Raw genomic sequence first — 25,259 nt, forward strand, 5'->3', positions numbered from 1 at the left:
CTTGCACTTTGACATGCTTTCGAACTGCTAGGTTGGCAGGAGCAGGGACCGAGCAACGGGAGCTCACCCCGTCGGGGGGATTCAAACCGCCGACCTTCTGATCAGCAAGTCCTAGGCTCTGGGGTTTAACTCACAGCGCCACCCGTGTCCCTAAGGCACATGTACTTGAGAGCAACATTAAGAATTGGGGGGAAATGTTTAAATCAACAACCCAGGAAGTGGGGTGATGGAATATCGTATCCCTAGAGCAGTGTTTCCCAACCTTGTGCCTCCAGCTGTTTTTGAACTACAACTCCCATCATCCCTGACTAGCAAGACCAGTGGCAAGGGATGATGGGAATTGTAGTCCAAAAACAGCTGGAGGCACAAGGTTGGGAAACACTGCCCTAGAGGGATTCTATGGATGCTGCTGCTGCAAAGGATGAAGGTGAGGATGACGGCAGTGGCAATGATTTTAGTCCATAAAGCTTCCAAAAAATGTAAGCATGGTCTTCCATATGCTATTGTTGATGCCATAAAAACGGCAAGGTTAGGAGAGACAAAAAAATCCCATTTTGGAATGTCTATGTCATCTACACTATACACAAAATCTTCTAACAGCAAATCACTCTAGTGTAGGTGGTTTGACAGCAGCAGACTGGCAAGAAAAATACCCGAGACAAAGTGCTTATCAGGGCAAATAGCAGCACAATCTTTACTATGAAGCCACTATTGATTGCAGCCTGCATATCGCATTATATAAGCATCTCTTACTTTGCATTCCACAGTACACTTGCAAGCTGCTCACTCTAGTCTGCAAAATGAGAACCAATTTAGAACTGTACACCAGCGCCTTCAAGAGCAGAATGTCAAGACTATATATTTTTAATTGAGGCAGCTTCTGAGGAATCTTGTGAGTGCAGGGTTCCTTGCCTGAGCTGAACAAAAATAAGGACAACAGCAGCAACATTAGCCTGGGGAAAGACTAGGGATGTCGTGAGAGGAACCAGAAAGGGGCACTGGAGAACGCAAACGCCACTAGCTGTGAAGAAGAGGGCCAGACTGCTAATTCTGACTTGCAAGCACCCACAACTGCTGCCGTCCTTCCTCTGCACATCACAGAGACAGAAAATCTACCCAAGACAGTATAGAAGGAGAGGTGGCAGTGATGGAGGTGGCAAAGGATGCTTTGCCCACCCATTCCCACATGGGAGGAGGCTGTGACAACACATCCCAGCTAGGGATACCTGATAAATCGCCATATCTTTGAAGACCAGTACAGTGGTCTTCAGGGACGCGGGTGGCGCTGTGGGTTAAACCACAGAGCCTAGGACTTGCCGGAGGTTCGAATCCCCGCGATGGGTTGAGCTCCCGTTGCTCAGTCCCTGCTCCTGCCAACCTAGCAGTTTGAAAACACGTCAAAGTGCAAGTAGATAAATAGGTACCACTCCGGCGGGAAGGTAAATGGTGTTTCCGTGCGCTGCTCTGGTTCGCCAGAAGCGGCTTAGTCATGCTGGCCACGTGACCCGGAAGCTGTCTGCAGACAAACGCTGGCTCCCTCGGCCAATGAAGCGAGATGAGCACCACAACCCCAGAGTCGGCCACGACAGGACCTAATGGTCAGGAGTCCCTTGACCTATTACTTCCCTTGACTGGGGACACTGGACTGCAGCCTAGCTGATGCAGCCTAGAATAGCACCAGCTTTTTTTGCTGGTGAATCCATTCTTGACCCATGTTAAGCTTGTGATCTACTAAGATCCCTATATCCTTTTCACAGGTACTGCTAGTGAGCCAGGCGTCCCCCATCCTATATTTGTGCATCTGGTTCTTCCTGCCTAAATGCAGAACCTGACATTTGTCCCTATTGAAATTCATTTTGTTAGCTTGTGCCCAGTTCTCCGCGCTGGAGACCTAATGGTCAGGGGTCCCTTTACCTTTTACAGTGGTACCTCGGGTAACAGACACTTCAGGTGACAGACTCTGCTAACCCGGAAGTATTACCACGGGTTAAGAACTTTACCTTGGGATGAGAACAGAAATCGCACAACGGCAGCAAGAGGCAACATTAGCTAAAGTGGTGTCTCAGGTTAAGAACGGTGTCAGGTTAAGAACGGACCTCCAGAACTAAGTTCGTAACCAGCGGTAGCATGGTATTGAAATAAGTTCCTGTAAAGTGTTTCAACAAGGCAATATACAGGTGAACAAAAGGTGCAGACTTGACTGCTTCCCAGGAGGCAGCTGAGCTGGACCAGCTACTTTACAGATAATTTGCAGATAATTTGCAAGCGCATGTCTCCTGCTTTGTTTGCTCTCTGCCTCCTTCCTCCTAACCACAATCCAGACAATCAAAGATGCAGCAGCAAAGTAAACAAAGAAGGAAAAGGAAGAACCGGAAAGCATTTATTTCTTTCCTCACACTCACCCCCACCAGTGGAAAAAAAGGGGGAAGAGTTATTATTTTTATTCTCTGGTGGTGTTTATGTTGTTGGTTTCCCCTAAATAGCTCTCCTCCATATTAAAAAGGAAAGGTTTTTTAAAATTTCATTTAAAGGAGACTATATTTTTGCTTCCTTGCCCTCCCTCCCTCCGATAAAAAGAGAGAGATTGGTGGGATGAGGGCTTTGTATGGGGGGTGAGGCTTCTGTGGGGGGCGGGAATGGAGGGGAGAAGATTTAGCTGGCTGCCTTATGCTGAAATGAGAGGTTGGGTACAATGTGAGAACAATGGGGGGGGGGTTGTGGGTAAGCAATGCAAGCAAATGCTTATCTACTCACAAGCAAGCCTTACTGAATTCAATGAAGCTTACTCCCAGGAAAGGAGAAGTAAGTTTAATTTAACTCAAGGGGGCTTATGCATGCACAGTTTCCACTTAGACCTCTGAGTGGGGTAAATCACTTAAACTACTCTTAAATTAGCTGAAAATATATTCAATGTATTATATAGAAGTTTGGGGACGCAGGTGGCGCTGTGGGTTAAAGCCTCAGCGCCTAGGACTTGCCGATCGAAAGGTCGGCGGTTCGAATCCCTGCGGCGGGGTGCGCTCCCGCTGCTCGGTCCCAGCACCTGCCAACCTAGCAGTTCGAAAGCACCTCCGGGTGCAAGTAGATAAATAGGGACCGCTTACCAGCGGGAAGGTAAACGGCGTTTCCGTGTGCGGCTCTGGCTCTGGCTCTGGCCAGAGCAGCGATGTCACGCTGGCCACGTGACCCGGAAGTGTCTCCGGACAGCGCTGGCCCCCGGCCTCTTAAGTGAGATGGGCGCACAACCCCAGAGTCTGTCAAGACTGGCCCGTACGGGCAGGGGTACCTTTACCTTTACCTATTATATAGACGTTTATTTAGTATTTTTCATCTACTACTAAATCTACTACTTCCTTACATTTTAAGGCCCTCCACCATCACGGGGAGCCTTGTCAAGGCCCTCGGCTGCTGTGGGGAAGTGGCGCACTCTCTGCTGCCACGGGGAGGCACGGCAAAGCCCTCTGCTGCTGCGGGGAAGCAAGCATGGCGCACTCTCCACCACCATGGGGAACCACAGTGGGACCTCTGCTGCCATGGGGAGGCCCAGCAAGGTCCTCCACCAATGCATCTATAGCTATATCTAAATCTATATACCAAGATATTGTGATGTGTAAAATCCGTCTAGTAAAAGCTCTGGTTTTCCCAGTAGTGATGTATGGAAGTGAGAGCTGGACCATAAAGAAGGCTGATCGCCAAAGAATTGATGCTTTTGAATCATGATGCTGGAAGAGAATCCCATGGACTGCAGGAAGATCAAACCTCTCCATTCTGAAGGACATCAGCCCAGAGTGCTCACTGGAAGGACAGATCGTGAAGCTGAGGCTCCAAGACTTTGGCCACCTCATGAGAAGAGAAGACTCCCCGGAAAAGACCCTGATGTTGGGAAAGATGGAGGGCCCAAGGAGAAGGGGACGACAGAGGACAAGGTGGTGGTTCAGTGTTCTCGAAGCTACCAGCATGAGTTTGACCAAACTGTGGGAGGCAGTGGGAGACAGGAATGCCTGGCGTGCTCTGGTCCAGGGGGTCACAAAGAGGCGGACACGACTGAACGACTAAACAACAACAACATTCTGATGTGTAGCTGTTGTTATAACGTGAAGTTGAAAACCAGATGTCACCCAGCCCTAATCCCAGCATGCTCATAAGGGCAATGATACTATTAGTTAGCACATTTTTAAGGTAGCTGGTGGGTCTCAAACCTTAGTGAGTTAGAGATTTCCCTTTAATGCAAATACATGCTCTGAAGGATTGAGCGGATGAGACCAGGAGTGGGTCCAACGATGATGAAGGCAGTTTCTGCACATGCTGCAGATGGGGCAGGTGGGGATTGTCAGTCTGGGAAAGTAGCCCATCTAGGAGAAGGAAAATTCTAATTCATGGGTAAGCAAACTAAGTCCCAGGGGCCAGATCTGGCCCAATCACCTTCTAAATCCGGCCCGCGAATGGTCCGGGAATCATTCTACATAAGTAGAATGTGTCCTTTTATTTAAAATGCTTCTCTGGGTTATTTGTGGGGCATAGGAATTTGTTCATTTCCCCCCCTTCAAAATATAGTCCGGCCCCCCACAAGGTCTGAGGGACAGTGGACCGGCCCCCTGCTGAAAAAGTCTGCTGACCCCTGCTCTAATCCTAAACCTCTGCTGCCTTGTGGGATATCTTCGGGAGAAGTAGAGGCTAAGGAGGCTAAGAACCCTACACAAATCCAGAGTGGAGTCCCTAAAATGCTTGTAGATGGTGCCTTGTATGTCTCCTTCCAGTGACTCCTACGGCCACATTGGTACCAAACATATTGCTGTGCTTTCTTTTGGACCACTCAGCAAGGTCAAGAGGGGGGGGGGATCTTGTCGTCTGGGCAGCCCAAGACCCCCATACACACTGCCCAGGCTTGCGCCCTGGGGAGCTTACTTCAGCGCTACTAACGCAGCGGTTTGACTTCACCCCCAAAGGCATACTCCATTGTCTCTTGAGACAGACAGACGCCGACAACATTTAAGGATCATACCAAGTTAACCTTGCCTTGCTCAATTTCTGCAATCATTATTATGGAATCATTTAAAAACAGTAATGATGAATTGAGCTGAGCAACACATTTCATTCTCCAAGTATGCCTTGCAAAGGATTTGTACAGGCAGAGGAAAGGCTGAAGGGAAGCAATGCGGCGTGAGCCAATTACCTGGTCTCCATGACAACTGAGGGATGATATCAGAGGACCGCCAGTTCTTGTCAGGGGTCAGAAACATTTCCTCCTAGTCACATGAGTTATGGAAGTCAGAAGGGGTCAGAGAGGGAAGCAGAAAGTGGGCACTGGTTCACAGGACAACATTTAAGGGCTGGAGGATTGAAGGAGAAGAAGAAAAGGAAAAAACCTAGCGCTCTTTTATCTCCTTCTTACTCTCCGGCCCATAGGCCCATAGCAATCCCTCTGAGGATGCAATTTACTTTACTTTGATCATTTGGATCCAGCTTTATCTTATCAAAGATAACTCACAGGGACAGAACAATAAATAAAACATTAAAACAAGCACAATATAAAACACAATAAAAAAAACCCCAAGATTAACGCAGAAGTAGGAAAACAAAAACAGGATAAAAAATAATGAAATCCCTTCCTGACAGGAGATAAATTATAATTCAGTGTCCACAACTAGTATAGCAGCAATTAACAGATCTGGCAACCAGAATAACAAGAGATAGGTCCAAATAGAGCTAAATCCACAGAGCTCAAGGGAGTTCTGAAAGGGTACAGTTTGGGCCCAGTGGACATCTATGGGGGAAACATTCCACTCAATTCAATGGGGCTGCTGCCCACATAACTAGGTGCCAGGACAGCAGCCTAGAAGTAATGCTAATCACTTATGGATGTCAAATATTAAAAAAGCAGTTAGTTCTCAATTTATTTTTTTAAAAATACACACATGAGAAACAACTTATTTTCCCCAAATCCAAACATTCTGCTTCTCATCTGCAACACTTGAGCGGTCTGATTCAAAGAAATAAATTGAAGTGTGGGTAGATTAAAAGCCCCGAAGTCAGATCTCTTTGATGTCAATGGAAATGCCTGATGTTCACCAATAGCAGCTTCAAATTTATTCATAGCTTACAAGAGGGGAGAAACAATCCAGAGACTGAGCCGTAATTAGAATGCAGTAGCTAATAGACTTTGGCAGGGAAAAATGTAACTTGCCAATCTTTCTGCAGAACACCGGAAGAACACCGAATAAATAAACCTGTGAACTGAATATTATGCTTATTTTTGAGGCAAACCATTCCCGCTAGAAAAGAAAGCTCGAAATCCCTCTATCCAAAACTGAATGCATATGTCAAGCCGAAAGATAAGCAATTCATCTTCTATACATTGATCCTATTTAAGATCTGCATATATCATCTTTGCCAATAATTGCGTACGGAGCATGCAACAAACACACTGTTGTGCTACCTAGGACTTTGCTTCCCTCTCTTCTGGCACCCTTTTTGTTGTCCCCCCACTCTACAAATACAGCACAGCCTCACATACCTCGCTTAGCCTCAGAGAGCAGCAGAGTGTGGGGACTGCACCCTCCATAACACACTTCCTATTCCATGGGTGGGAACATCAGTGGGGAACAGTGTTAGAAACTCAGATATATAGGCTAGGCAGATAACGGCTCCTTAAATCAGGGTTACAGTTGACAAAACATAATGCCCAGTTGCCATTTGGGGACCAAACTGCTGGAAAGTCGTATTTTTCAATACGACTTTTCAGTTCCGGGAATTCATTTTGATTGTGTGGATAAAATATAATGGATAGAATTCTACAGGATACGTTGCTTGTTGTTGTTGTTTAGTCGTTTAGTCGTGTCTGCCTCTTCGTGACCCCCTGGACCAGAGCACGCCAGGCCCTCCTGTCTTCCACTGCCTCCTGCAGTTTGGTCAAATTCATATTTGTAGCTTCGAGAACACTGTCCAACCATCTCGTCCTCTGTCGTCCCCTTCACCTTGTGCCCTCCATCTTTCCCAACACCAGGGTCTTTTCCAGTGAGTCTTCTCTTCTCATGAGGTGGCCAAAGTCTTGGAGCCTCAGCTTCAGGATGGTCCTTCCAGTGAGCACTCAGGGCTGATTTCCTTCAGAATGGATAGGTTTGATCTTCTTGCAGTCCATGGGACTCTCAAGAGTCTCCTCCAGCACCAGAATTCAAAAGCATCCATTCTTCAGCGAGCAGCCTTCTTTGTGGTCCAGCTCTCACTTCCATACATCACTACTGGGAAAACCATAGCTTGAACTATACGGACCTTTGTTGGCAAGGTGATGTCTCTGCTTTTTAAGGTGCTGTCTAGGTTTGTCATTGCTGATACGTTGCTAGTGTGTGAAAATAGGCAAGATCCAACGATCCCCAGGCATTCACCTCCAGATGGTGGAAATGTTAGGTACCATCCTGGCATCTTCACTTGGTGGCAAGCGGCTGATTGGCAGGTGCAAAATGCACCCGGCACCTGGCGAATTTCAGACACTGGTGGGACTCTCATGGCTGGCCTCAAAGGGTGGTCAAGGCATAGCAATTGACAATGGGGACTTCCACAGTAGGGAACTAGGTGTGGAGTTGCCCTATTCATCTACTCTCTTTTTAAGAATCATCTGCACAATGCCATCATCCCATCACTTTCATCTTGTAGTTTCTCCTGTATTTTGTCAGAAAATGGTAGGGTTTTGTTTTGTTTCTGGAAGAGTGGCAACCACCACAAAGGCTATAAAGACAGCCTAACCTACCTCACAGGATTGTTGTGGGACTTATACAAGATAGGCGAGAACCATACACACCACCTTGAGTTCCTTGGTGAACAGGTGGGATAATAAATGTGATAATAAATAAGTGTGTTGAACTTCAAATGGCTGCACAGGTGAACTGCACCTTCTTCATCCACAGCAGCCATGTCACACTGACTGGTATGGGCCGAACATAGAAGGATATCAATATAGGGGTTGGACTAGATGGCCCTCAGGGTCCCTTTCAACTCTACAAGTCTGTGATTCAATGAAAATTGCAATACTCCCAACAGTGTGGAATGTCCATTGCAATCCCACTTGCAGTTTACAATGGAAGAGCAATGACTAGGTTGCACTAGGAGTCACCCATCTGGAGGAAGCCATTCACTTGCGATGGGCAGACCAGATTTGAAACAGTCTCCACACCAGGGTCAGCACTAGATAAATTCTACCTGTATAGCTACAATTTAAGTATAGCGTCCAGCCCTGATAATTGCTGCAAAGCAGAAAGTTCAGCTTTCGTCTTCTGCTTTTTAAATTACAGCTATATGGAAAGTCATGATTTATTCATTGCCAGATGCACTCAAACATGTGTTGTACTTACGGCTGCACTTAGTTTCACACAGCATACTTTTAATTTTAACATTTTATAAGCATCTCTCTCTCTCTTTGCACAGAAGAAAAGTGAACAGGAAGTATAAATGCAGGGGAATAAAAAGTAGACTCCGATCTCTGATAGCAAATGTGTTGAAACAAACTTTTAACATATGGCTTACTTGCACAACAAATGGCACTTAGCTTCTTTATACAATTAATATAAAATCGTTTCTCATTTGTTGCATGGTATCCGTGGGACGCGGGTGGTGCTGTGGATGAACCACAGAGCCTAGGACTTGCCAATCAGAAGGTCGGCAGTTCGAATCCCCGCGGCGGGGTGAGCTCCCGTTGCTTGGTCCCTGCTCCTGCCAACCTAGCAGTTCGAAAGCACGTCAAAGTGCAAGTAGATCAATAGGTACCACTCCGGCGGGAAGGTAAACGGCGTTTCCATGTGCTGCTCTGGTTCGCCAGAAGCGGCTTAGTCTTGCTCGCCACATGACCAGGAAGCTGTATGCCAGCTCCCTCGGCCAATAAAGCGATATGAGCGCTGCAACCCCAGAGTCAGTCACGACTGGACCTAATGGTCAGGGGTCCCTTTACCTTTACCTTTATCCAGAGTAAAAAAGAAAAGAAAAGAGAAAATTGCTGTCCTAATTTTTATAGGACAGTTTTCTCACCCATGAAAATATGGAAGGAATTTTTGATTTCAAGGTTGGGCAAAGTTTCTAAAAAATAAATAAATAGGGAGGAGAAGGCTGTCTTCTTACCTTAATTTAATGTTTCAAGATCAGTGAGAGTCCCTTATTCTCTTCCTCAGGCACTGATGCTCTCTGAAGCTTCCAGAGCTCCCCCAACCCATATCCCATCCAGTTGTGCTTAAAAAAGACCTTTATGACTCTCCATAGACTCCTAGCTACACAGGTTCCTGGAGCGCTCAGGAAAACCACAACACACAGCATTATTTCTGTGGACACTCCAGGAAATATTGCAAGGCTTAGAAGCTATGGAGAGCTGTAAGGCTCTCTTTTTAAGTACCCCAAAAACAAAAATTGAGGGGAAAGGGAGAAAAACGGTAGGGTCGGTATTCCAAGCGGAATGTCTGCTGCTGCTGCCAGGTGACATTTGAGTTACTCAGTCACTGCCCTAAACTCAACTGCTAGAAAAAGTTCACTTAGAGGGAACTTGAAAAGCACCACTATCGCTTGCTCACAAAGACCCAGTGTGCATCCAGGTCTGGAAGCTACCGTATTTGTCTCTCTGGAAGACGCACCAGACCACAAGATGAACCCTTCAGTTCAGTTCAGTTCTGTTCTGGCCTGTGAATAAACAAGAGCTGTTTGAAGAATCGCTGTGTCGTCTGATATGTTCACCCACAACTTAACAGATAATATTGTCATTTATCTGTTTTAGACCCCTAAGTAGTAGCAGTTGTGAGGACATTGTCTTGTTCGCTTCTGCGTAGTTCCTTCCTTATTTCAGATATCGTGATATAGCACTATATCACGATGTTTAGCTGGTGATATATCGTGATATTGAAAACCAGTTATCGCCCAGTCCTAATGCCTATATGCTGACTATTCATGATGAGGAACTTCCAGAGCATGAAAGAAACCATCACTCATCCATTGCTTAGGAGCAGAAGCTCAGAGACTCTTTCGTATTTTGCCTGTGGTGGATGATAAATATGAGACAGCTTTAAATGCTTTAAGGAATTTTTCTGTGCCTAGAGTTAATATTGTGGAAGAACATTATAAATTTCACCGGCAGGGACAGACGGAAGGGGAAGCTGCAGACCAATATATTGCTGCTTTAAGGGAAATTGCTGTTACTTGTAATTTGGGGGGCATGGCAGCAGAAATGATTCAGGATTGGTTGATGCCCTCGCAGAATGCTTCTTGAGAGAACCTGATATTACCTTACAGAAAGCTATAATGATTGCCAGTCAGATAGAAATTTCAGTGGCAGAGGCAAAGCTAATGGGTCAAGAGCTGGCAAAAGGCTATGTTCTCTTTGCAATTGCAGATAGCAACAAGGTATTTGGAAGAATTTTATGATTGTGCGAACAAAAGCCAGCAGGCTCCAAAGACAGGCACTGGCAACATGCTAAGAGTGTGGCTCAGCTCACTGAATTGTGGTCTCCTTTGGGAGGAAGGCCGAGATATAATTTTACTACAACTTAACCCCCTTGCTAGGGACGCAGGTGGCGCTGTGGGTTAAACCACAGAGCCTAGGACTTGCTGATCAGAAGGTCGGCGGTTCGAATCCCAGCGACAGAATGAGCTCCTGTTGCTCGGTCCCTGCTCCTGCCAACCTAGCAGTTTGAAAGCATGTCAAAGTGCGTGAGCTTAGTCCTGCTGGCCACATGACCCAGAAGCTGTATGCCGGCTCCCTCGGCCAATAAAGCGAGATGAGCGCCGCAACCCCAAAGTCGGCCACGACTGGACCTAATGGTCAGGGGTCCCTTTACCTTTACCTAACCCCCTTGCTGGGGTATTTTTAAGTAGCAAATGTGAGCAAGACCAAAAGGATAAATACCATCAGCACAAAATCATACAAGTTTAACAGGGCATAAACATCCTAGTTTTAGCTGTTAAAATTGCCACTCTGATGTTTCAGGACAATCACAGAAGCAAGGGGCGATGGGCAGGTGTTAGCAGATGGCACGGCTTCCCTGTGTTATTCCACAATCCTCCTGTTCTATGAGCACTGCTGTCATTAAAGGCAGGCTACTGGGTTACATTGCCAACAGTCCAAATTAAGCTTTATTTTTTAAAAAAATTAAGCTGTTTTTATCTTTCTTTCTGATTGCAAATTCAGTACCCTCACCCATGCCAACGTAAACTCAGACAATAGATGGCTACTAATGAACAAGAAGTGTTAGCATGCTTAGGAGAATACAGTGGTACCTCGGGTTACATACGCTTCAGGTTACAGACTCCGCTAACCCAGAAATAGTGCTTCAGGTTAAGAACTTTGCTTCAGGATGAGAACAGAAATCGTGCAGCGGCGGCGCAGCGGCAGCAGGAGGCCCCATTAGCTAAAGTGGTCTTCAGGTTAAGAACAATTTCAGGTTAAGAACGGACCTCTGGAACAAATTAAGTTCTTAACCTGAGGTACCACTGTACTGAGATTGGTGGAACTACTATATACCATAAAAGTGCATAACCACTTGAAAATAACCTAATAAGACAGGCATCCCCAAACTCAGCCCTCCAGTTGTTTTGGGACTACAACTCCCATCATCCCTAGCTAAGAGGACCAGTGGTGAGGGATGATAGGAATTGTAGTCCCAAAACATCTGGAGGGCCAAGTTTGGAGATGCCAGGGTTAAGCATACTGAATGGGCACCATAAGCCATGAAATATGACTGTTAATTAGTGGTGGTGGGCAGGGCCGGATTGAGGTTTGATGAGGCCCTAAGCGACTGAAGGTAATGGGGCCCTTTGTATGTACAGCTGTCCTTTGTCAACAACAAATTGTCGCTTTTTTGCGTTGAATATATGCTATATGGTAATTTATGATACACAACACAAAACACTGTTGCTGTATGTAGGTTTTATTTCGTTTTTTATCTTATATTTTGGAAATATAAGGTTTTTTTTCCTTTAATTTTTTTGGGGGCCCCCAAGAGAGTGGGGCCCTAAGCTATGGCTTGTTTAGCTTATACATAAATCCAGGGCTGGTGTTGGGAAACCCACAAGGTAAAACCAAAGGGAGAGGGAAAGTTATCAGCTTATAATATTCTACAGAAGGAAAGATTGTCTGGCACCTTAATTTTCTGTTTTCAGTTTCAAAGCTAAAGACCATTCAACCGTCTTGCACATCTTTCTTTCAGGCAATTTACCAACCCTGCATTATTTGTTTATGATGTCGCATCTGAACTCTTTTTTTTTTTTCCATTAAAAAAAAGGTCATGGAAATTTTCCAGTAGACTGGGCTGCAGATAATTTGTATAAGAAACATGCAAATAAAAATTTAAACTGCTTTTGCATGGTCCATTTTGTTAACATTAGTCTTTTGTTCTACAGTTCATCTCTTCACTGAATACTATGCAGGATTCTTTTAAACTGGATTGAATAATTATTTTAATCTAGTCTCCGCAAAATACCTGAAAAGATTAAGTTAGGTGCCATTGATCAACGCATTTTCAAAATTTAGAAGTGTGCACACAATAAAGTATATAGTATAATGTGTCATTATGTCCTCTTGATTCACTTGATATGGAAACTGAAATGCAAGCGTAATTCAATAAAAGCCAGGGATACAGAGAAACAACAAAACCTGCATGGGCAAGAAGACTGAAATTATCTGCTCAGTATGTATCCATTTACCCCCTTGCTTTGAATTACAAATACAATTGTCTGCCTGTTTCATCACTGGGGCTTCCAGCAAGTGAAGAGGGCCTTAATGTTCTCTTGAAAGATAATTTAATGCTAGTGGAGTGGGAAACACTGTAAAACAAAACTACTGGGTTGAGAAAAACAGTATTATAAAACAAAACTACTGAGTTGAAATTGATTCCAAGAAACAGCCTTCCTTGCCCTTTTATTTATCCTTGCCTTTGTGGCAGTGGTTCGAACCACACCAGCTTTTCCGGCTCACCAAAACACAACAGGGGTTAATATCCAGTAAATGGCAGACATCTTGCTCGATTCAGCATTTGTTGTTGTTTAGTTGTGTCCGCCTCTTCGTGACCCCCTGGACCAGAGCACACCAGGCACTCCTGTCTTCCACTGCCTCCCGCAGTTTGGTCAAGCTTCGAGAACACTGTCCCACCATCTCGTCCTCTGTCTTCCCCTTCTCCTTGTGCCCTCCATCTTTCCCAACATCAGGGTCTTTTCCAGGGAGTCTTCTCTTCTCATGAGGTGGCCAAAGTCTTGGAGCCTCAGCTTCAGGATCTGTCCTTCCAGTGAGCACTCAGGGCTGATTTCCTTAAGAATGGAGAGATTGGATCTTCTTGCAGTCCATGGGACTCGCAAGAGTCTCCTCCAGCACCAGAATTCAAAAGCATAAATTCTTCGGCGATTCGGCATATAGCAGCCTAATAGAAACCTCCTCAAATTACCTTCTAACCACCCAATCAAGAAAACTCTTAACAAGATAGCATGACAGGAAGATGAGCTTTGATGTGGGAGTCATGGGGGATTTTCTATTTTCAACTTCTATTTCCTATTTTCATCCTGCATACCTGCATCTGCCACATCAGACCTGGCCTTTCAGGTTGATCCCAGTGAGAAACTTGCCGGCTTTAATGCGAGGCGGAGAGAAGCCCATGTCACTTCAGATGAAATGATAGCAAATTACTCTGGAATCGTTTGGGCCAGGGGTCATGGTGCGCTCCTGCACCTCCGATGAAGCCCATAAGAGATCTCATTAAATAATCCCTCAGAAATCCACAGTGCTTGAGAGACTGTTTGTTCTTCTGTTTGGTTCCTGTGATGGTGATTGTTTGGGTGGAAGCAGGGAATGGAAAACTGTGGAACTGGGCAATGTAGAGGCTGGAACCCTGAACAGAAGAATCCCACACTGCAACATTTTGTCGAAGGATCCTACTTATTTGCACTGATTTTGAAATACAGTGTTTTTAGTAAAATGGTTTTCTTTGTGTTGGTGTGGAGGAGGAGGAAGAAGAAGAGAATGGCCATTTTCTCTGTACTGAAAAATCATAAAATGGGTATCTTCAACATTTTTTTTTTTTGCTTGTGTGTTTTGCGATGAGAGATTAGGGAATGGTGCATATGTCGTGAACCAAGTTTTGTTGTGAATAGTGAAATTTAAATATATATACAGTGGTACCTTAGAACTCGAACGTAATCTGTTCTGGAAGACCGTTCGACTTCCGAAACGTTCAAGTTCCGAGGCGCAGCTTCCGATTGGCCGACAGCTAGGTTTTTGCACAGTGAAAGCTGTGTTGGACGTTCGTGTTCAGAGGAACGTTCAAAAACTGGAGCACTTAGTTCTGGGTTTTCGGCGTTCACGACTGAAATGTTCGAGAACGGAGCCGTTCGAATTCCGAGGTACCACTGTATATATAAATGGGCTTTATGGTTTATGTGTACTACATTTGCAATGCAAAATTTTAAAAAATTAACAATTCACTGCACACATTTTAAGCAAGATTAGCAGCATATATACTACATACCTTCCCAACCCTCAACATAGGGACAATTAGAACTTCAAAAATGGGAGTACAGTCGTACCTTGGTTTTCAAATTTAATCTGTTCCAGGAGTCCGTTCGACTCCTGAAACGGTTCAAGAAGCAAAGCGCAGGATATTCCTGCAGCCAACTAGAAGCCGTGCCGGACGTTTGGCTTCCAAAAAATGTTTGAAAACTGGAACAATCACTTCTGGTTTCCGATCGTTCGAGAGCCAAACATTCAAGTTTAAAGGCATTTGGCTTCTGAGGTACGATTGTACAGTTTCTCAGTGACAGAAAAGAAACACCCTCAAAAGCTGCAAAACAGGAACAGAATGCAATTTTAAAATATGCATTATTTGCACATAGCACAAGCCAACAATACCAAAAAAAGTTAAGAGGAATAAATTCATCTAAATGCTAAAAATATAATCTAAAATGCTTGGGGAAACAACAAGGATTTAACTGGGCATCGAAGTAGTTCCTGTGGGAGGGCATTCTACACCAGGGTGCCACCACAGGGAAGACCCTCTCTCTTGTTCATAGACGATGCACTTCTCGTAAAGACGGAACATCAAGAAGGGGCTTCTCTGATGATCCTAGTACACTGGCAAGCTATTATTTATTTCATAAATTTATATGCCATTTGACTGTAGAAGAACCTCAAAGTTGGGTATATCGTAACATGTTTCCTGAAATTGCTAATCAAATCACCTCTAGAATAACTACAGGCAGCTGATGTCTATTCCTAGCCCTGAATACAGAAGGGAAGGGATAAGGTTCCCAGAATATATGCCTTCAAACTTTTATTTTTTTAAAATACAAAGGTAGTTCTGCAGCATCAGGTGCACTGGAATCCCATGGGGACTTGGGTATTTGCCCAAGATACTGTGTGCTGGTGCAATCTCAGTTTCTGTTGTCTACTCTTCAAAGCATCAGTGCAGGCACTAAGACTGCCATAAAGCACATATGAGTATTATTATTAATTGCCTCGTGTGCGCAAACCATCCCTTTCCAATTAAAAGCCCTCCCATAAATATAGATTTCATTGCTACCTCTGTATGGTAAATAAATTCTATTGGTCAGTAAAACTCCAAAAGAAATTGCCTTTAAAAATTACTTTTAATTTCCAGCTATTTCTTTCTAATTAAAACAGATGTTTTTCTATACAAAGCTACAGCTTGTAACATAATTTAAGAGTGTCTGAATGCACAGATGTCAAACCAATAGTTAAGCTAACCTCCTGCCATAATTCTCTTAAGTACTCTCTGGAAGCAGTAGCCCTATTAATATTAAAGAAAATTTATAAAAGCTAAAAGCTATACATGGTTATTTTATTTCTTTGCACTTTATAAATTCTAATGATGAGCTTGGTAGCTGTCATCAGATCGGAGGGACTGCATCACAGAAAAATGGCACAACTTGGCAAATCTTAACCCAAATCTTAAGAGGGAGTCGTAAAAAGTGCATAATAATGCAAGACACGTCCTACTGGATCAGAACAAAAGTCTGCATCTAGCCCTGCATCCTGTTGCCCACAGTAGCCCATAATATGCCTCTGGGAAACCTATAAGCAGGGCATGACCACAAGTGGTCCTCGGCCAGTGTTGACCCTCAACTGTGCAGTACAGTCGTATCTTGGATCCCAAATGCCCTGCGACTTGAACATTTTGGTTCCCAAACGCCGCAAACCCTGAAGTGAGTATTCTGGTTTGCGAATGTTCTTTGGAACCTTATTATTATTATTATTATTATTATTATTATTATTATTATTATTAATTTATACCCTGTCCATCTGGCTGGGTTTCCCCAGCCACTCTGGGTGGCTTCCAGCAAAATATTAAAATTCATCAGATATCCACCCAAATATCCACGGCTTCCACAGCTTCCGATTGAGTGCAGGAAGCTCCTGCAGCCAATAGGAAGCTGCGCTTTGGTCTTCAAACATTTTTGGAAGTTGAATGGACTTCCGGAACGGAAAACTAAGGTACGACTGTATTTGGAGGCATTGACATTGAATGAATCTTTAATTGTGTCAGCCATCAGCCTTACCAATAAAAGAACAATACGATATACAAAGAATAGAAATAAAAAGTCAATTATATAAAATACATTTTAGGGTTTTGAATCAATAGCCAAATAATGGATCTTATTCTGATTGCCCCAGCTAAAAACCTTGCAACTTTTGCTGTCACCTGCTCATCTCGGTCTGCCAAGAGAAAGGACAATGTGGCAGTGGTTGGGCAACCCAGAATGGACAATAAAAGAGGGGCCATAATCTCATTCCTCAAGTCTTTATAAAGAGGGCAAATACAGTGGTGCCCCGCAAGATGAATGCCTCGCAAGACAAAAAGTTCGCTAGACGAAAGAGTTTTCCGTCTTTTGAGGTGCTTCGCAAGACGAATTTCCCTATGGGCTTGCTTCGCAAGACGAAACGTCTTGCGAGTTCTTGCGAGTTTTTTTCCTTCCCCCCCTTTTTCTAAGCTGCTAAGCCGCTAATAGCCGCTAAGCCGCTAATAGCGCTAATCCGCTAATAGCCGTGCTTCGCAAGACGAAAAAACCGCAAGACGAAGAGACTCGCGGAACGAATTAATTTCGTCTTGCGAGGCACCACTGTATGATAGTATTTGGAGGCCTGACACATCTAATCTAGGAGTGTAAACCCACAACTATCATGGCTAGCAGCTAGAGCTGGGCGGTGTATTGATAAATTGTCTGAAACCAGCATGGCGATGCCAGTTTCAGACAATTTGAGCTGGCAATACATCATGCCAGCTCAAATTGCCTGAAGACGGCAAAAGGGCAGTCAGGCAGGAGCCTGAGAAGGTTACAAGTCTAATAATAATAGTTACACATATTAGTAATGATGATCACATATGAGTGACTCCCTCTGGCTTCCTAAGCACAATATTTCTGGCTATGGGTGTGGGCATGAAGGAGAATCATGTACATTATTATTATTATTAAAATTTGTTTACTGCCCAATACACGCAAGTTTACACTGAGAGTCATCGCACTCAAACACCTAGTGGGCTAGAATCTGAGAGTAGGGATGCCTAGTTGAGCACAGTTATAGGAGTCGGCAAGGAAAAGGCGGGGAGGGAGGGTTAGAATCATAGAATCATAGAGTTGGAAGAGACCACAAGGGCCATCGAGTCCAACCCCCTGCCAAGCAGGAAACACCATCAGAGCACTCCTGACATATGGTTGTCAAGCCTCTGCTTAAAGACCTCCAAAGAAGGAGACTCCACCACACTCCTTGGCAGCAAATTCCACTGTCAAACAGCTCTTACTGTCAGGAAGTTCTTCCTAATGTTTAGGTGGAATCTTCTTTCTTGTAGTTTGGAGCCATTGCTCCGTGTCTGCTTCTCTGGAGCAGCAGAAAACAACCTTTCTCCCTCCTCTATGTGACATCCTTTTATATATTTGAACATGGCTATCATATCACCCCTTAACCTCCTCTTCTCCAGGCTAAACATGCCCAGCTCCCTTAGCCGTTCCTCATAAGGCATCGTTTCCAGGCCTTTGACCATTTTGGTTGCCCTCCTCTGGACACGTTCCAGTTTGTCCGTGTCCTTCTTGAACTGTGGTGCCCAGAACAGGACACAGTACTCCAGGTGAGGTCTGACCAGAGCAGAATACAGTGGCACTATTACTTCCCTTGATCTAGATGCAATACTCCTATTGATGCAGCCCAGAATTGCATTGGCTTTTTTAGCTGCCGTGTCACACTGATGAAAGGACTCTCTTTGCTTGTCTTTCATGGAGCAGGAAATGAGGCCAGGCTGCCTTTCCAAGGCACATTTGAAGAAGCTGCTTTGTAACAGGCCCTTTGTGTATCCTGCACTTCAATGAATATAAGTGTCGACAGCAGGGGGAGGAACCTCAAGGAACTGAGAAACGGAGAGAAAACGTAAAAGTGAGGGGAAATGGGCTTCCAAATGTCAGCGGCAAATGTTAGCTATAAGCATGTGAAGTATTCCGTTTAATGCTACCATTTTAAAAATGAGGAAATGTGTCTGCATCTAACCCCATGAACTACATGAAATGCCCTCAGCTATATTTTCCCAAGAGCTCACAATGCACAAACTGGGCGGAAAGTAGCTGTTTTCAGGTTGCTTCTTGCTTCCTTATTTTGGACGACGCAAGAGCAGAGAGATGGATGTTCCAAGTTACTTTCCCCCCTGACATACTCCTACCTTGGCATCTGTACAAATGTAAGGATGAGGCCTTGGAAAGCATTCATGGAAAGGCCCCTCACTGCCGACGTTTGCACAGTATGCGTGAACATCAAGTGGGTGCAACGTCAGTGGTAGGGCTACTCAGTTCAACCTGAGAGTGATGAATACCTAAATGTTGTTATTTAGTCGTTTAGTCGTGTCCTACTCTTCTTGACCCCCTGGACCAGAGCACGCCAGGCCCTCCTGTCTTCCACTGCCTCCTGCAGTTTGGTCAAACTCATATTTGTAGCTTCGAGAACACTGTCCCACCATCTTGTCCTCTATCGTCTCCTTCTCCTTGTGCCCTCCATCTTTCCCAACATCAGGGTCTTTTCCAGGGAGTCTTCTCTTCTCATGAGGTGGCCAAAGTCTTGGAGCCTCAGCTTCAGGATCTGTCCTTCCAGTGAGCACTCAGGGCTGATTTCCTTAAGAATGGAGAGGTTGGATCTTCTTGCAGTCCATGGGACCCTCCAGAGTCTCCTCCAGCACCACAATTCAAAAGCATCCATTCTTTGGCGATCAGCCTTCTTTATGGTCCAGCTCTCACTTCCATACATCACTACTGGGAAAACCATACCTAAATACCTAAATAGGTCTAGTAATATTTGACAATGTTGGGCCCTGACTCTGCGAAAATCTTCAGTTGATTTTGCACTTCTTGGTAACGTCTCAAAATGTTGCCAGCTGCAATGAACAGCTGGTTATTTTTCCTCTTAAAATGTAACTCCAAAATCTGTAAAGTGGTACCTCAGGTTACGAACCTACCGTCTTTTTCCATCTATAAGAGGCCCCCATGTATAAGACGACCCCTATTTTGGGGGGCCACAATTTAAGAAAACGGGGGGAGATGGCTCCTGTGTGTAAGACACCCCCAAATTTTGGGCATTATTTTTCAGGAAAAAACCCTAGTCTTATACACGGAAAAATATGGTAATTTGTTCTGGAGGTCCATTCTTAAGCTGAAACTTCTTATCCTGAGGTGTGCTTTCGCTAATGGGGCCTGGTACGTGGTTTCCGTTCGCATCCTGGGGCAAAGTTTGCAACCAGGAACAGCTACTTTTGGGTTAGCGGAGCTCGTAACCTGAAGCGTTCATAACCAAAGGTACCACTGTATCTTAAAACATTCTTTAGGGTCACTTCATAATTTGAGCACACGTCCATTTGAAACGTTTATAATGAGTCTTAAATATGCCCAGTTATTAATCCTTCAGTATAAACACCTTGAAAAATAATTACACGCTCTGTCAGAACTCTGTAATATATTTTCAGATCTAGCTATAAAATAGCCACCTGAACTGTTTCCTCTTAACCTCCACCTCCTCTCAAAATTACCTTGAAAGGTTTATTAAAGGACATTAGTGCCTGCAAAATCCATCAACTGGTGCCTTGCTCAGTCAAGTGATGTCTGTTTAATTCAAATCAGCAGCTGCAAGCCACAGCATCTTACACAGCAGCCAAATTTGGGATTTTATCCCCCCCCCCATTTGCCACCAACAGTTTCTGCCCCACTTTTTATAGCATTAATATTCAAAGTGAAATACAAATAATATAACATGAAAGCATCCGTCTATAAGGAACTGACGGCAGATTTAACGCAGGGGAAATCACACATGGTATAGTAATAGAAACAGAACCGTAGAAATGAAACGAACAATTCGGGGAAATAGAAGCCCACTAAATACGTGGGTGGCGCTGTGGGTTGAACCACAGAGCCTAGGACTTGCCGATCAGAAGGTCGGCGGTTCGAATCCCCACGACGGGGTGAGCTCCTGTTGCTCAGTCCCTGCTCCTGCCAACCTAGCAGTTCGAAAGCACGTCAATGTGCAAGTAGATAAATAGGTACCACTCCGGCGGGAAGGTAAACGGCGTTTCCGTGCACTGCTCTGGCTCGCCAGAAGCAGCTTAGTCATGCTGGCCACATGACCCAGAAGCTGTACGCCGGCTCCCTCGGCCAATAAAGCGAGATGAGCGCCGCAACCCCAGAGTCGGCCACGACTGGACCTAAAGGTCAGGGCTCCCTTTACCTAAATATTAAAACCATATTTATATAGATTAACAAAGCTCATCTAAAACATGGAAAGTGAGGACATTCCTCAAGTTTGGAAGTACCATCAGGAGAGCACTGAGCCTCAGGCATGTGCATCATATCTCTGACAGTGACACGATTCAAAGCAGCAGGTAAATATTACGGGATGGCCAGATTCACAGAAGAGGATTCAGTTCCTGAAGTGCCTGGTCATAGGTCATTAAGGGCTGAAGTAATAAAATTCAGGAACTCCCGAGATGCCTCTGCCTTAGAACATTCTGGGTAACGGAAATGGCAAATTTTATCTGATGTTTAGCTGGCTGGGGAGGCCTAGTGCAGCCCTCAAGGGTGAAAGAAGGTCTATAGGTATGGCTGCTTAGGCTTACAGCATTAGAAGATCTCGTTGATATCACGAGGCTATAAAGTACTTTGATTTTGAAACTGCTTTCATAAATAATACATATTACGTTTTAATGGATTTTCACCAAATATATGCACTGATCCCTTTGAATATAAATGTGCAATAACAGTTTTGATTTCCCAATAATCAGGGGTAGTTCCCTATGGGGGAAAAAAATCCCTAATGTGTGGGAAATAGTTCATTTTTGCAGCTGACCTAACTAAAATTCCAAGGTTAAAAAAATGAAGGCAATAGACCTCTAAATTAGCACTCTAAATCTGATTAGCAGACAGTATTTCAGAAGTACAATTTAACTGCCAAATTACCTTTGAGTTACTCCCAATCCAATTATCCCTAAATGGCATTATTTCTAGGGCTCAACCACTGCATCCCTCCGACTTCATAGCCCTGTGCATGGGTTGCAAAATAAAACCTTTCTCGGTTATTCTTTGGGGAGGCCTGGCAAATAGAAGAATTCACAGTCTGGGGCACCTTCAAGACTATGAGACAGCCAAAGTTCACCACACCAATGTCATTTGTCCTTAAAACGGAATGCACTATCTGCCACAACTGATGTGTCTCTTTCCATGTGTATTGCCTAGACAATTGTCTCCCTTGCGCCTCAGCAAGCCCGCCATTCTCTCCACCTTCCTTCATAGCCATGCTTTCTGCTCTTATTCATATAGTCGTGTATCCAAATCTGATTGAACTGGCTTAATGACAACGCCCCATAGGACCAGAAGCACTGCCCTCATTCTGAACTGGCTTAGTGATTTCATCACACAGCTTAATCTGGTACTGTCATGAAGTCAATCTGAATTTAGGGCAGAAAACATTTCCCTCACTCTGGATGGAGAAAACGCAGTCACTATATGATCTTTGGTTGGGAGTCCACTCCCAGCTCATCGGGGAAAAGCAACAAATGCTTGGGTTTCTTTTGTTTTTTGTTTAAAGAAGTGAATAACTGTTTTGCCTTTCATTAAAATAGCATATTAAAGAACATTTGGAACGAACTTAATTTCTGCTGACTTGTGATATATACCCGGAACCCTGTTCTTTCAATGCAATGCCGTATTCCAGCTTAAGGTTTTCCAGTGCAAGAAAAGCATCAGACACTCAACCCTGGAAGAATAGCACTTTTACCACCTTTCAGTGGTTATTCTAACAGGCCAAACCGTTACACAGAGATGCTGTGTGTATTTATTTATTTAAAACATATTTATACCACTCATCATCATAGCAGATTTCAGGGCAGTGTGTGGCATAAAATAAATGTAACTCCCTGCCCCCCAAAAAGAACCCCACAACAAAGCAGCAGATAGAACCATAAAACAGATTAAAAGTTGCTCAGTGGGATTTTTTAAAAAAGCCCTCGTGAGCATGTCTGGTTAATAACAGTCCCCCCCCCCCCCGGCATCACACAGAGCATAAATTATAGCAGAGTTGGCACCAAGCAGACTTATTTAGGGAAGGCATTGCAACTGGGGCGTAGAGACGGAGGAGGATTTAAAGCAACTTGACCTCGTTCATATCTCGTGGACACATATCAGAATGTAATTATGCTTTGTGTTCGTCTCTCCTTTGTATAGTGGTACCTCTGGTTATGAACTTAATTCGTTCTGGAGGTCCGTTCTTAAGCTGAAACCGTTCTTAACCTGAAGTACCACTTTAGCTAATGGGGCCTCCTGCTGCCGTGCGATTTCTGTTCTCATCCTGAAGCAAAGTTCTTAACCCGAGGTACTACTTCCGGGTTAGCGGAATCTGTCACCTGAAGTGTTTGTAACCTGAGGTGCCACCGTATTTTGAAACCAAGAAGTAGCAAAATGCGCAAAAGAAAGGTGCGCTTTAGGATGAAATAAATTTAGAAAAGTGTACATTGAGGAACACCCCCCGTTACTTAAATATGTATTTTGTGGCTATCTCTATCTCTGATAAAGATATATGATAAAGGACCCCTGGACGGTTAAGTCCAGTCAAAGGCAACTATGGGGTTGCGGCGCTCATCTGGCTTTCAGGCTGAGGGAGCCGGCATTTGTCCGCAGATAGCTTTCCGGGTCAAATGGCCAGCAAGACTAAACCGCTTCTGGTGCAACAGGACACAGTGATGGAAACCAGAGTGCACGGAAATTTTACCTTCCTGCCAAAGTGGTACTTATTTATCTACTTGCACTGGCATGCTTTCAAACTGCTAGGTTGGCAGGAGCAGGGACCGAGCAACGGGAGCTCACCCCATTGTGGGGATTGCCAACCTTCCGATCGGCAAGCCCAAGAGGCTCAGTGGTTTAGACCACAGCACAGCCTGCATATGTATTTAAGTATGTATTCACATACACATTTTTGTACTACTAGCAGTAATAATCTGCAGATGGTGACAGCAGTCACAAAATTAAAAGACGCCTGCTCCTTGGGAGAAAGGCGATGGCAAACCTAGACAGCATCTTAAAAGGCAGAGACATCACCTTACCAACAAAGGTCCGTATAGTTAAAGCCATGGTTTTCCCGGTAGTGTGTATGGAAGTGAGAGCTGGACCATAAAGAAGGCTGATCGCTGAAGAATTGATGCTTTTGAATTCTGGTGCTGGAGGAGACTCTTGAGAGTCCCATGGACTGCAAGAAGATCCAACCTCTCCATTCTGAAGGAAATCAGCCCTGAGTGCTCACTGGAAGGACAGATCCTGAAGCTGAGGCTCCAAGACTTTGGCCTCCTCATGAGAAGAGAAGACTCCCTGGAAAAGACCCTGATGTTGGGAAAGATGGAGGGCACAAGGAGAAGGAGACGATAGAGGACGAGATGGTTGGACAGTGTTCTCGAAGCTACAAATATGAGTTTGACCAAACTGCGGGAGGCAGTGGAATACAGGAGTGCCTGGCATGCTCTGGTCCAGGGGGTCACGAAGAGTCGGACACGACTAAACGACTAAACAACAACAAGCAGTAATAATATGAGATGGGAGAAACCTGTGAAAGTAACAGCGATCAGAAATAAACAGACTCAGCTATCACTACCAAGCAAGTCTTCTCCTTTGTAAGATAGCTTTTGTACCTCTGATGGAAGAGATGCATGTCAATATACTTCAAAGCAGGAGACCCTTAAAAGCAGCTTCACTCCACTGGCTTCTCAACTAAGCCTTAGTGCAGAGAGCTGTGCTAGTTTTACCCTGCTGAAGATACGGTGCTGCAGCACTTTCAAGGAACAGCATCTTTCTTTTCTGCTGACCTCCATCGTCAGCTTTAACAACTCTCAAAGAATAAAAGAAACTTGTGTCTCGATTTAGCAGCACCTGGTAATGCCATGCACACATTCCTGTTTGTATTTAATTGGCAAGCAATGCTAATGAACCAGCAGCAAGTTCGCCAGCATCTGGTTGAAGAACTTTAAATCCACGTTTAAAAAGAAGTGTGATTTTTGTAAAGGCTTGAACATTTTTGGAGGGCTAGGAAAAAAGGAATTCTGATGCATACTGATAAAAACTCTAAGCAAATGTGAGTTTCGTTTGTTTGATTTTGTAACCCACTGCATGTGAAGCCTTGGCAATTAAGCCAACATAAAGAATAATAAATTTAAGTGGAGGACTCATAACAGACTGAGGGCTGCTTAAGCCCTTCTGTTCTACCTTTCTCTTCAAAAACTGCTTCTGTCCCTCAGGGGTGGGGGAGACTGGGTAGGGGGAAAGTTAAGTAGGAAATTTCCAGGAAGGAAAAGTATTAAGCAGCCCCTCCCTCCTCCTTGCCACACACCCTTCTAGTCCATGGACTAGACACCTGCAAACAAAACATTTTAAATGTGACACTAGATGGCGAGAGTGAGCTATGCCAAATTCAATGTATTTTTCAAAATGTTTTCAGAAAAAGCATTTTCACAGCGTTTTCAATATGTGTGTAGATTCCACCCATATCATATCTTCCAATGGTCCTCAATTAACACACACACACCAAACAACAGCAATTTAACCCAAATGTCAGGCAACTGTTCTCATGTCGTTTAATTTTCATATTAATTGGACTTTAGATTAGACTTGCCATATTTAAAAAAGTGAAAATTCGGACACAAAAGTTATTGAGCTCCTTCCTTCGTACCTGGGGGGGGGGGCGGGCTAAGTTGTTGATCTTTATCTGTTAAATCTCTAAATAAATGAAT

General features: G+C 44.4%; 1 protein-coding gene and 1 long non-coding RNA gene across 11 annotated transcripts in view; one reads left to right on the forward strand and one right to left on the reverse strand.

Annotated features, from left to right (window-relative positions):
• Window positions 1-25,259, reverse strand: part of ADGRL3 (adhesion G protein-coupled receptor L3) — a 563,586-nt gene that overhangs the window by 380,625 nt on the left and 157,702 nt on the right. The window lies entirely within an intron of this gene.
• LOC307206907 overlaps window positions 16,864-25,259 on the forward strand; it is a 278,190-nt gene continuing 269,794 nt past the window's right edge. The window contains exon 1 of the long non-coding RNA XR_013834523.1: window positions 16,864-16,911. This is a non-coding gene — a long non-coding RNA (uncharacterized lncRNA). The remainder of the gene's footprint in view (window positions 16,912-25,259) is intronic.

Source organism: Podarcis cretensis (genome assembly GCF_951804945.1).
Source record: "Podarcis cretensis genome assembly, chromosome: 17".
Classification (NCBI taxonomy): domain Eukaryota; kingdom Metazoa; phylum Chordata; class Lepidosauria; order Squamata; family Lacertidae; genus Podarcis; species Podarcis cretensis.